Source organism: Bubalus kerabau, chromosome X (genome assembly GCF_029407905.1).
Source record: "Bubalus kerabau isolate K-KA32 ecotype Philippines breed swamp buffalo chromosome X, PCC_UOA_SB_1v2, whole genome shotgun sequence".
NCBI classification, from domain to species: domain Eukaryota; kingdom Metazoa; phylum Chordata; class Mammalia; order Artiodactyla; family Bovidae; genus Bubalus; species Bubalus kerabau.
In genome coordinates this window covers 152,191,961-152,204,038 of record NC_073647.1, presented here as the reverse complement: position 1 = coordinate 152,204,038, position 12,078 = coordinate 152,191,961, and the positions used below count along the sequence as shown (strand labels likewise).

The 12,078-nt window shown below is 39.1% G+C and overlaps 1 protein-coding gene across 2 annotated transcripts in view; it reads right to left on the bottom strand.

The window, feature by feature from the left end:
* GLRA2 (glycine receptor alpha 2) overlaps positions 1 to 12,078 on the bottom strand; it is a 202,538-nt gene that overhangs the window by 130,842 nt on the left and 59,618 nt on the right. The window lies entirely within an intron of this gene.

Here is a 12,078-nt window from a genome sequence, read left to right as displayed (position 1 = left end):
AAGAGGTTTCTGGGGGGAAGGGATAGTTAGGGATTTTGTGAAGGTCATGTACACACTGCTGTATTAAAACTGGATAACCAACAAAGACCTATTATATAGCACACAGAATTCTGCTCAATATTATGTGCCAGCCTGGATGGGAGGGGTTTGGGGAGAGAATGGCTAAATGTATGTGTATGGCTGAGTCCCGTTGCTGTTCACCTGGAACTACCACCACATTGTTAATCGGCTATACCCCAATTACAATACTAAAACTTTAAAGTTACATAAATAAATACATACATAATTTAGGTAATTAAATAAATAAAGAAGAACATTGAGAAATAATGTAACAGGAAAGTGGGCTCTTATGCACACTGATGTCCAAAAGCTGTAAAGTTTATCATGCTTTGAAGTTGGACAGGTGGGCTTTGCTTCAAGGACAAAAAATGATGTAATAAGCATAATTGGTTGTGGCAAGTATTGGCTCTCCTTCCATCAAATGGGCAAATACTTCACTATCTTTTCATTTGCTAACTACATGGACAGGTCAATTGTATATTGTAGCATTCGTTCTAGAATTTTCACAAATCTGGAGCAGGTAATTCCGGATCGAAAATGCCATTTGAGGACCGTAGCTTGTACATGGTCTTCACTTCTCTGCGTCCTTGAGGGACTACTGTGTTTCCCTTGCCTTAACTTTCCAGGCTCCAGCCACCTCTGATCAAGTCTTTTATCAGGATATTGATTAATTCACCATCTCTTTTCCACTATTTCCCTTCTTAGTCCTCAAGGAAATGCTGCACACCTCTTGCTCTTCAGTTTTTTCATACCTCAGAGATTAAAGAACGAAATTAAGGTTGAGAATCAGCATATCTGTGTTCCCTTTCAAGAACTGCCTCCAACTGTCTCTGTCCCCAAAGCAAGACATTAAACTCAATAAACATGCATCCTTAAGAATCCACCTGCAATGCAGGAGACCTGGGTTTGATCCCTGGGTTGGGAAGATCCCCTGGAGAAGGGAACGGCTACCCACTCCAATATTCTAGCCTAGAAAATTCCATGGATTGTATAGGCCATGGGTTCACAAAGAATTGGACACAACTGAGTGACTTTCACTTCACTATCAAATGATGGGGTAGAATCACATGATGCTTATTGCCATTTAGCTCTAATGCTAGAATCCATGTTATTCTGAAGTTCACTGTTTCAAGTTTCTATTCGTTTTCTCTCAAATATCTTTTCTATCCATAGACCCCTCTGACTCTTGGACTGCTACCTGAACTCTTCCTTTTGTCATGCTCTCCCTTCCTGATTCCCTTTTCTTTCCTTTCTCAGCTTTGTGTTATACCTATTCAATCCAAAGCAAAATAATAATAATAATAAAAGAGTGGCCCAGTTATTTTAAAGAAAGAAAAGATTTGGGATTTGAGGTGAGATTAGACAAAGAATCCATGCTGACAATCTTCAAAATCATTACAATACAACAATGACAGGGAAAAGCAAGATACAAAAACAGTACAGTGTACTCCCAATCATGCGAAAATGTTTTCAATATTAGAAGTGAACACAGCACTATATTAAGAGTAGTTATTTTTGGTTTGTGGGATGATTCATACTATTTTTTTAACTCTTTATTCATTCTGTGTTATTTATATTGACAAGTATAGGCTATTTGAAGATGATCAATTTTATGTTATTAAGCATGCCTTCAAACAATAGCTGAAAGGTGAAATTATTAAATTATGTTGTATTCAGTAATGTCTTGCTATTACTATAATTATATTATTATTGTTAAAATTTTGCCACAAACATACAGTATTTCACCTTCATTGCTAGATAAATAACCTACCTCTGTGAGCTATTCTGAGAACACAAATACCATGTTTCTAAAGGAAAAGCAATAGTTTTGAGTTCTAAATATCCAAGTTAAAATAACATTTTAGACAAGAAAAATGATTTTTGTCAGTTGTAGAGTTCATTTACAGATATCAATATAAATATAGTTAAATATATTTAAATTTCTTCCTAGCATAAAGACTTTGTTTTTTTTTGAGGTTTTATTTTATTGAGATCAATGCCATGAAGTCTTTAACAAAAGGAAGAATAAAAGAATCAAAATGAAAATCTCTAGTAATCAGAAATTTAAAAAAATTTGACACTTTGTTAAGGGAGGGGAATTTCAAAAGGATCTGTGAGTTTAAAATTGTTATTAACAGTAAGAATCTATTTTTTTCATTTTTTACAGAGGAAATATTTTCATCAAACAAAAATATGTCCATCATATAAAAATAATCAGAGGACATGTGCATAGTTTAATTGAATCAAAACCAGAAAACCTGGAGATTTCATTATGATTTTGAAAAGTTTACTTTTGAGAAATTAAAAACTAATAATAGCAGAAATGAATAGTTTTAAAACATGCAACACCTGTGGCGGATTCATTTCGATATTTGGCCAAACTAATACAATATTGTAAAGTTTAAAAATAAAATACAAAAATTTTAAAAATTAAAAAAAATAAAATATAAAATTAAAAAAAAAAAACAAACATGCAACAAGGAATTCAGTGGTATTTTGTTTGCTATTGGAAGTGACCCAATTTTAATATTCTTAATCATAGGTTTGCTTAATTGGATTCTTTTATGAACTTTTCACATTTATTTAGGGAAAAAAGTTTCAGACATGATATTTCTGGCTTTGTGGCAGATGTAACAATCCTCCAGAGTTCTTGGGGTCAAAACTATTAACACCATGGAAAAGCCCCACTGAGTGAAATTCCCGAAGAGCTTGAAACTCTCTGAATCTCAGTCTCAGTGGAGAACTGTGTGTGTATTTGCCTCCTTCCTTATTTGTTTTCCTATTTCCCTTTCTAGATAGGTTTTGTATGGGAGCCCAATGGGTGTCAATAACAAGGAGGCAAGTTCACAGCTCCCCACACTGCTAAATCATGTCATCATCTGAGCAAATGGGAAGCGATTGGAAAGATCTAATCAGTTCTTTCATGGACCACAGAGCCTATAATTTATGATGTCTAGTTTACCACACATCTGCAGGCCTAAAACAGACTTGCGTTTTACTTAGATTTTTTTCCTTTTTCACTGAAGTATATGTTAAACACAGTAAAAATACACAAATCATAAGTTACAGCATGATACCTTTTTTATATCTATACCTACCTGTTTAACAAGCACCGAGATCCAGACTTAGAATATTCCCATCACTGCAGAACACTCCCTTGAGCTCTCTTCTGTCAAGAACCCTCCAAAGTAACCACTACTGATTTTTAAAAGCTATCTTTAAATTTAAAAACTTGGGTTTAGGAGAAAAGTGAGCTTGATATTATTTTGTACAGAGATACAGAGTGAAGTGAAAGTCACTCAGTCGTGTCCAACTATTTGCGACCCCATGGACTATACCATCCATGGAATTCTCCAGGCCAGAATACTGGAGTGGGTAACCTTTCCCTTCTCCAGCGGATCTTCCCAACTTAGGTATTGAACCCAGGTATCCCACATTTCAGGTGGATTCTTTACCAGCTGAGCTACAAGGGAAGCCCAAGAATACTGGAGTGGGTAGCCTATCCCTTCTCCAGGGGATCTTCCCAACCCAGGAATAGAACTGGGGTCTCCTGCATTGCAGGCAGATTATTTACCCACTGAGTTATCAGGGAAGCCCAATAGATGTAGAAATTGCACCAGATAAGACTGACACATACAACATATACCAAAATGTGACTAATCTTTTATCTCCTTTACTCTGGCTCTCCATCTTTTTTAGGTGAAAGTGAAAGTCACTCAGTCATGTCTGACTCTTTGCAACAGCATGGAGTATGCAGTCCATGGAATTCTCCAGGCCAGAATACTGTAATGGGTAGCCGTTCCCTTCTCCAGGGGATCTTCCCAACCCAGGGATCAAACCCAGGTCTCCCACATTTCAGGCAGATTCTTTTACAGCTTAGCCATCAGGGAAACCCAAGAATACTGGAGTGGGTAGCCTATCCCTTCTCCGGCAGATCTTCCCAACCCATTTGATTTTTCTTAAAGAACTCATTTACTGAAGCATTATAACACATCTCCCTTTGTTATTGTGAAGACATTCAGGTATTCAGAGCACCCATGCTCCTGTTTGCCCAAGAGAAAGAATAAAGTTCCCTTATAGAGACCCTGCTTCTTTATACAGAGTGAGAAGGCTGAGCGAACATTTCTATTTTAAAAGCAAAAGGATAAGACGAAGCACAGGAAATCAGCTTCCCCCATTCCATTCCTTACTACTTTCCTGTTTAGTTCACCTTGCTCATCATACTAGCTTACGTTTATATCTTACTTAAAGTTTAAATGCCTGATAGATGCAGACATTGTAAACCACGTTAATATTACAGTTTTTTAAATCAAATGAATGTTAAAATTTACTTATTTCTCTCCTATGCAAGGTTCTTCCCTTATGCAATAACCACAAAGGCTACAAGTTTCCCTTTTTACTGTCTAAAATAATGCCTTGAACAGAGTAGGTAGTCAGTAAACATTTGTTGAATGAATGAATCAGCATCCTCAAGCTCTGTGGGAGAATGTAAGGCTTTTATTCAGCAGAAATGGGAAAACACAAAGGATTTAGAACAGGAGGGTCATCAGAGCCCATGTCATTCAGTCGCTCAGTCATGTCTGATTCTTTGCCACCCCATGGACTGCAGCAAGTCAGGCTTCCCTGTCCTTCACCATCTCTTGGAGCTTGCTGAACTCATATCCATTGAGTCGGTGATGCCATCCAACCATCTCATCCTCTGTCATCCCCTTCTGCCTCTCAGGAGGCAGGTAAGACGGTCTGGTATTCCTATCTGTTGAAGAACTTTCCATAGTTTGTTGTGAAGTCAACAAACTTTGACTTTGTAAAGTCAAAGGCTTCAGCATAGTCAATGAAGCAGATTTTTTTTTTCTGGAATTCTCTTGCTTTTTGTATGATCCAACAGATGTTGGCAATTTGATCTCTGGTTCCTCTACCTTTTCTAAACCCAGCTTGAACATCTGGGAGTTCTTGGTTCACTTACTGTTGAAGCCTAGCTTGGAGAATTTTGAGCATTGCTTTACTAGCGTGTGAGATGAGTGCAATTGTGTGGTGGTTTGAACATTCTTTGGCATGCCTTTCTTTGGGATTGGAATGAAAACTGACCTGTTCCAGTCCTGTGGCCACTGCTGAGTTTTCCAAATTTGCTGGCATATTGAGTGCAGCACTTTAACAGTATCATCTTTTAGGATTTGCAATAGCTCAGCTGGAATTCCATCACCTCCACTAGCTTTGTTCATTGTGATGCTTCCTAAGGCCCACTTGACTTTGCATTCCATGATGTCTGGCTCTAGGTGAGTGATCACACCATCATGGTTATCTGGGTCTTTAAGATCTCTTTTGTATAGTTCTGTGTATTCTTGCCACCTCTTCTTAATATCTTCTGCTTCTGTTAGGTCCACACAATTTCTGTCCTTCACTGTGCCCATCTTTTCATGAAATGTTCCCTTGGTAGCTCTAATTTCCTTGAAGAGCTCTCTAGTCTTTCCCATTCTATTGTTTTCCTCTATTTCTATACATTGATCCCTTAGGAAGGCTTTCTTATCTCTCCTGCTATTCTTTGGAACTCAGCATTCAGATGGGTATATGTTTCCTTTTCTCCTTTGCCTTTCACTTCTCTTCCTTTCACAGCTATTTGTAAGGCCTCCTCAGACAGCCCTTTTGCCTGTTTGCATTTATCTTTCTTGGTTATGGTTTTGATCACTCCCTCCTGTACAATGTCACAAACCTCTGTTCATAGTTCTTCAGGCACTCTGTCTATCAGATCTAATCCCTTGAATCTATTTGTCACTTCCACTGTATAATCGTAATTATACAGTGTAAAATCATAATTATATGTAATTGTTATAATTGTACGTACGTGTAATTGTAATTATACGTATAAAAACACTCCAGAGCCCATGGGGTGTTGCCAGATTCCAAGACTGGCAAAGGAAGCCAGAAAGCTTGCCTGGCCCCTCTCTGTAAGTTGCTAGCATTTCTAGTGGGAACTAGAAATAAGGCAAACCAAATGGAAAGAAAGCCAGAAAGCCATGTCCACCTGTCCTCTAGCCTTGATCAGGTAGCTGGGTCCATGGCCAGGACTATTCTCATATTGCTAGAAGCATGCATATTAATCACTTTATAATTTCATGTTGGATAGAAGGTTCCTTGACTCATAAAGCAACTACTCATCATTCATAAGGAATTCCATGTAAGTGGAAGACCATTCCCAGTAAAAGATTCTTGAGGGAAGAAAAAGCCATTTGAAGAGAAAACAAATTTTCAGATGGAATTACAAATTGTCGTGAGGGATCTTCTTGCCTAAAGACAAGATTTCCAACATTCAAAGAGAGTTAATTCTGATATAGTAGTCTGTCTTGTTTGGAAAGGAAGAGTAAAGGGATGCTTTTGTGTTTTAGGAAAAGCAAGAGTCTCAGGTATATTCCTGCCATTCCTCTCTCAGGGACCATGCATAGCACACTCTGTGTAGCATATGCAAACCTTCAGTGGTACATGGAAATAGCAGAGGGTATAGAACCTATGTTCTTTTAGGATTAAAATGCTTAATAAGGAAAAAGAAAACTTCAAGTGATTTCGATAGTATTGATAATCATTCTGTGAGCACCTGCTGTAGCTCGAGTGCTCTCATTATTTTGCAGTTGTGGAGTACTATCCCAGGAGGCAGAGAGAATTCTCTCTGTTTCTGAGATAAGCACATTGGAGCTCAGAGAGGTTATGCCATTTCTACAAAGTCACAAAAACAGTGAGCAACCAAAATTAGATTTGAACCCAACTTTAATTGATGTCAAAGTTTGTTTATTATTTTCTACTCTACAATGTTCCTTCTTAAAATCTGTTTCTAGTTTATCATCTTCTTTTGTCTGTAGAGCTAGCAGAATAGATTGTAGACACCTTGGTTGTCTTCATATTTTCTGCAGTTATCCAGGCTTCCCATGACTTTTCCTTTTAAAAACTCCTCTAGCCTCCCCTGGCCACCTCCTCGAGTAGAAGCATCATTGACTGGGGATCCAGGGGCCTGGGTGGTGGACCAGGCTTATAGAGAAAGAGCAGTTTGACCCTAACTATATCTCTGAGCCTCATTCCTTACCCACAACTCCATCCTACTCAAAATTTCTATGATTCTAAACTGCAAGTGAAGGTGATCAGCATAAAAATTTCCTCTTATAGGTGAATTTCCACTCTTGAATGTGATGAAAGCCTTAAGTTTAAATAATAATGCTTCTTAAAATTAGAACTTTCTGGCAATCTGGGTTTATATTTGTTGTCCCTGTTGGGCTTTGTCATACCACATCCTAGAACACTATTCACTCTTTCTCCTAAAATGTTAAGGACAGCTTTACTGTACAGTGTGGTCGTGTAGGTCTGTTGACTCTTTCCTCTCAGGTATACTTGGAAATTTCTGAATCATGTGACATTCTAATGCCAGAGAGATCTGACAGGATGCATCATGTATTAAACAAGAGTGTCCTTCTTAAGTGAAATTAGCCTGGAGCAAGTTAGAAGTCAAGTTAGACATGCATCATTTATACAACCCACACATATGGGGAGATGGAGGAAAGGAGTTAGAGTGGCCATTGGATTAAAAGATACCATTAGGCTAGTTGGCTGATCAGGGTCTTCTTTAGCACAATTGGTTTCAAACTCTGGTCGATGTAGGTATCATCCAAGGGGCTTGGTAGGAATGCAGATTCTCAGGCCCTCCTGAGAAACAGCTCAGTTAATGCTGGGCTGATCTTGTGGAGCACATTTTAAGAAGCTCTACTTCAGCATGTCCCAAGGAGGACTTTAGTTAACTGTCCATGTGATGGAATAAGAGGAGAACATTTTGAAAGAGAAATAGGCAGGGATTGATAAAGAGGTCTGTTTTTTTCAGTGGCATTAGCACTCTCTTTGGAAAATAAGACTTTCTACTAAAAACCTTGTCTGGACAATTAGGCTCAAGAAGACTTCTAAGTGACTGGATCAGGGCTAGTGAGACAGTGAGGGAGGTTAGTCATGAACCTCAGTGACCAGGGAGAGGCATGCTGCTAAGGTCAAGGCAGAACACACAAGGTCAATTCATTGGCAACCAAGAATATGGTAGGTGTGACTAGAAAAAACTGGGGTAGTTGCTAAGAAGAGTGGAAGGTGCAGCAGAGAAGAACCCAAAGCAGATGCTTTTTAGCACACACAAGTGTGCAAAAGTAGGCAGTGGAACTCTACTCAGGGCAGTAGCAGTGTGTCAGAGTGCTGTCTCTGGTCTCTGACTAGAAAATCTAATATCCCCGAGAGCCATTGAGAAATTTTAAAGAGAGTTGGGGTGGTGGCTGAAACATTCACTGGATGATCCCCAACTAAAGATTTATAAAAACCCCTGGTACTGGTCAGGGATGAAGACAGAGCATGGAGGGAGACCAGCTTCATGTCTTTAGTCAGGAGGGATTCATGTTAAACAGAACTCCATCTGGGGTATAATCTAGTATATCCATTCAGCAATTTTTGGCAAGCATTTATTGGGCATCATGCTTATCAGACACCTGAAATAACAGTTTCTTTGAAGGGATCATAGTTTAATATCACTAATATATTAATATATATGTGTGTGTATGTATACATATATGTATTCTTTTTATGGAGTCTATTTGAATAGTTGTGCATTTATTATTCATCTTTTTAAAGTTGTTTTCAAATTCTCATTTAAAGAATGTTCCAGGTTATGTAAATCAGACATAGCTGAACTCAGTCAACTAAAAGGCTTTTCATTGCTCCCTTTTATTACACTGGTTGGGTAGAGTGGATAACCTACCTTACAGATCTAGATCCTTAGAGGGCCCTTTGGGTCTGTCAGGGAAGTATGACTTACAATAATTATTTGATGATCTTGAGTTAAAACTCAAGGTGCCCACAAAAGGATCCTTGTCCACAGAGAACAAAAGTAAATCAGTCCAAGTTTGGCTAAGAGGTAAGGCATGAAGTTTTTAAGCTCATCTTCTGAAAGCTCTGTAATTAAATGGCTGCTTTGACCTTGCGCATCATGTAAAGCATAAATACGGTCTTGCTCATTCCAGCCCTAAGCCGTTCCCCTGGTCCACGGGCAGGTGCAGATGTGGCATTGCCTGGTAAGACTGTTTTTATAAGTAAAGATTGAAAAGTCATGGTGTGGAAATTATTAGGATTCTGGAAAGATTCCAGTGCATGCTCCTGATCAAACTCCTCCCAACTTTTATCCCTGGGTTGGGAAGATCTGCTGGAGAAGGGAATGGCAACACACTCCAGTATTCTTGCCTGGAGAATCCCATGGACTGAGGAGCCTGGTGGGCTCCAGTCCATGGGGTTGCAAAGAGTCAGACGTGACTGAGCTACTAACACTTTCATAATGGGATAATAGACATTTGGCTAAAGGCTTCCCTGACTACTAAGATGAAAATCTAGGGAGAGAGTAGTATTTCAAGTACTGTTAGTCATTTCCTCCTTTGTGTATGTGAGTTGATAGATTCTCAGGTTCCTTACCAGTATCCCCAAGAGCAGACTTTGATACTGAGAGTATCAAATGGAGGGATGAAGCTAGATGGATAACAGGGCTCAAAATCATGTGGCTAGGACACTGGTGTGGAGAAGGCAATGGCACCCCACTCCAGTACTCTTGCCTGGAAAATCCCATGGACGGAGGAGCCTGGTAGGCTGCAGTCCATGGGGTCGCTAAGAGTCGGATACGACTGAGCGACTTCACTTTCACTTTTCACTTTCATGCACTGGAGAAGGAAATGGCAACCCACTCCAGTGTTCTTGCCTGGAGAATCCCAGGGACGGGGGAGCCTGGTGGGCTGCCGTCTCTGGGGTCGCACAGAGTCGGACACGACTGAAGCAACACAGCAGCAGCAGCAGGACCCTGGTGAGAAATCATTTCTTCAATTTTATCTAAGATTGAAACTAAACCCAAGGTTGGTAGTAAGCTTTGCTATTAGAGTCTATCCTTTTAGTTAATTCCAAATAAGTCTAAGACCTGTTTCTCCATGCTGACCTTGGGTTTTGCAGGGAGTGAATGGCAACAGTGGCTGACGAGGAAGGTCTATGTTTACCAAACATAAAGGCATCACAGAAAATACCCATATACATTCAGCAATACTAGCTGGGAAGGACAAAAATACAATATCTGCTCCCATCTGTGCCTTGTCCCTTCAGAAAATGTGCACACATATGGTGGGCCCATGTTAATTAAGTCCAAATATGGATTGGATTCAACTTGGAGAGCAACAGATAAATCTGCAGCTAAAACTTTTCCAAATGCTTTGATGCTTCCTGAACGAAAATGTTATCAAGGTGTTGAATAGGAGAGGGCTACAACGAACACCATCAGAAAGAAGAGCCCAGATGATCAAAGATTCAAATAACCAATTCTGCCCACATTTTAGTTACGTTTTAAATTTCAGTCATTTAACAGCTACTATTTATTTATACACCAAATATTCATGAAGATAAAATGCTATTAACCTGCACATTAAATTAATGAGAACTAACTTGTCCATGGTTACTCTGTTGTCTGAGTTCACAGCTATTTAATGGTGATGCTGAGTTGAGAAAAGAGGGAATAGCATTGTATAGCAATTCTCTTACTGTTTTATTTGGGATTATTTTACTTCTGGCAAAAAATAAAAAGAACTGCCAATGTGATTTTAAGAAAACCAAGGTAACTTTTATCTGCTGACAGCTGAGAGCAAAATTGTGTTACTTTGCTAGCATTTTTCTGCATTACAACTTCAGTTGTAGTAACTGATGGAAAGTTGTTGGCCACTGTTTCTCCATGGCTAAGGTTGGAGAGAGAATGAAGTATTGGTCAGATGGAAGGATAGTCCATTCTTGATTAGATAACACTTTGGAACCAAGTACAGTTCCTTAGTTGACTCTTAACAAGCAGCTAACATAGGGGCCTGCTGACTTTTGAGGCTGGACAATATTTTCCCATTTTAAAATGGGAATGTCCTTCCTTTGGGTTATGTACTATGAGAATGCACTAAAGTAATTCGTGTGTCTCATGAGCATCATGGTGATATTATGTGTGTTTATTTTGGGATTAATGCCATCCAGGAAGCCTTTGAAAAGGAGCACTATGGACCAGGCAGAAGCCTACATCAACAGAAGTTGAGCAGGCTCACCAGGACCTCTGAATTTCCTTTGGTTTCCTGTCATAAGAAAATTCAGGTGATGAATAATGGCATGCTAGCCCTTGAACTCTACTGGTTCAAATCTACTAGGTGATTTCCTTCAGTCTATTTATCCAGATAATAATTATCTCAGTCAACCATCTTTGTATAATTGTCTAAAAGTATATAAACCCATAATTCATGAACACATTCTAAAATAATATCTCTTGGATACTCCTGCTGGTTGAATCAGAGAGTATGCATGATCTAATTTGCGATTGGGAAATTTCTCAGTAGGGAGCTTAGTATTAAGTATTAGTCTCTGTGCAAACTATATGTTGAATATAAGGCTGCCTCTTAAACAGCAAGTAGTCCAACCTTCCCTACCCCACTCCAAAGTCAGGTTCCTCTCCTCAGAAGTTAGATACTCAGTTTGGGAGAAAAAGGTTCAAAGATCCAAAAGTAGTTTGAGATAGGCCTCACAATTCAGAATCTCCTATTTCTGTCTCCCAAGCCCTAAGGAACATGAAGAACCCACTCATTTTTCCTCATCCCAAAGGAATCTTGTGGTTTAGGAAGGAGGAGATCATTTTGAAAATTATTATAGACTTAGGACAGAGCCTCAGACTTCATCTAATCCCCTGGTTCAATCTCATTTTATAGTAAGGAAAGTGAGACTCAGAATGATAAACTGATGGGCTTAGAGAGGCTAGTCTTTGAGCCTAGAGGATACAGTAAATGATGGAAGGAAGTGTGGTGCTCCTGTGCCCTAAGCTACCTTCTTGGTATCCTGTTCTGAAGGTGCTCCATCACCTTCAGAGCAAACTCTAATGAATATTAATGCAGTGGAAAGTTACCTCCAAAAAGAGACTAACCTACCGGTTGCTATTGCTAGTCCAATCAGGTAAACAGTCAA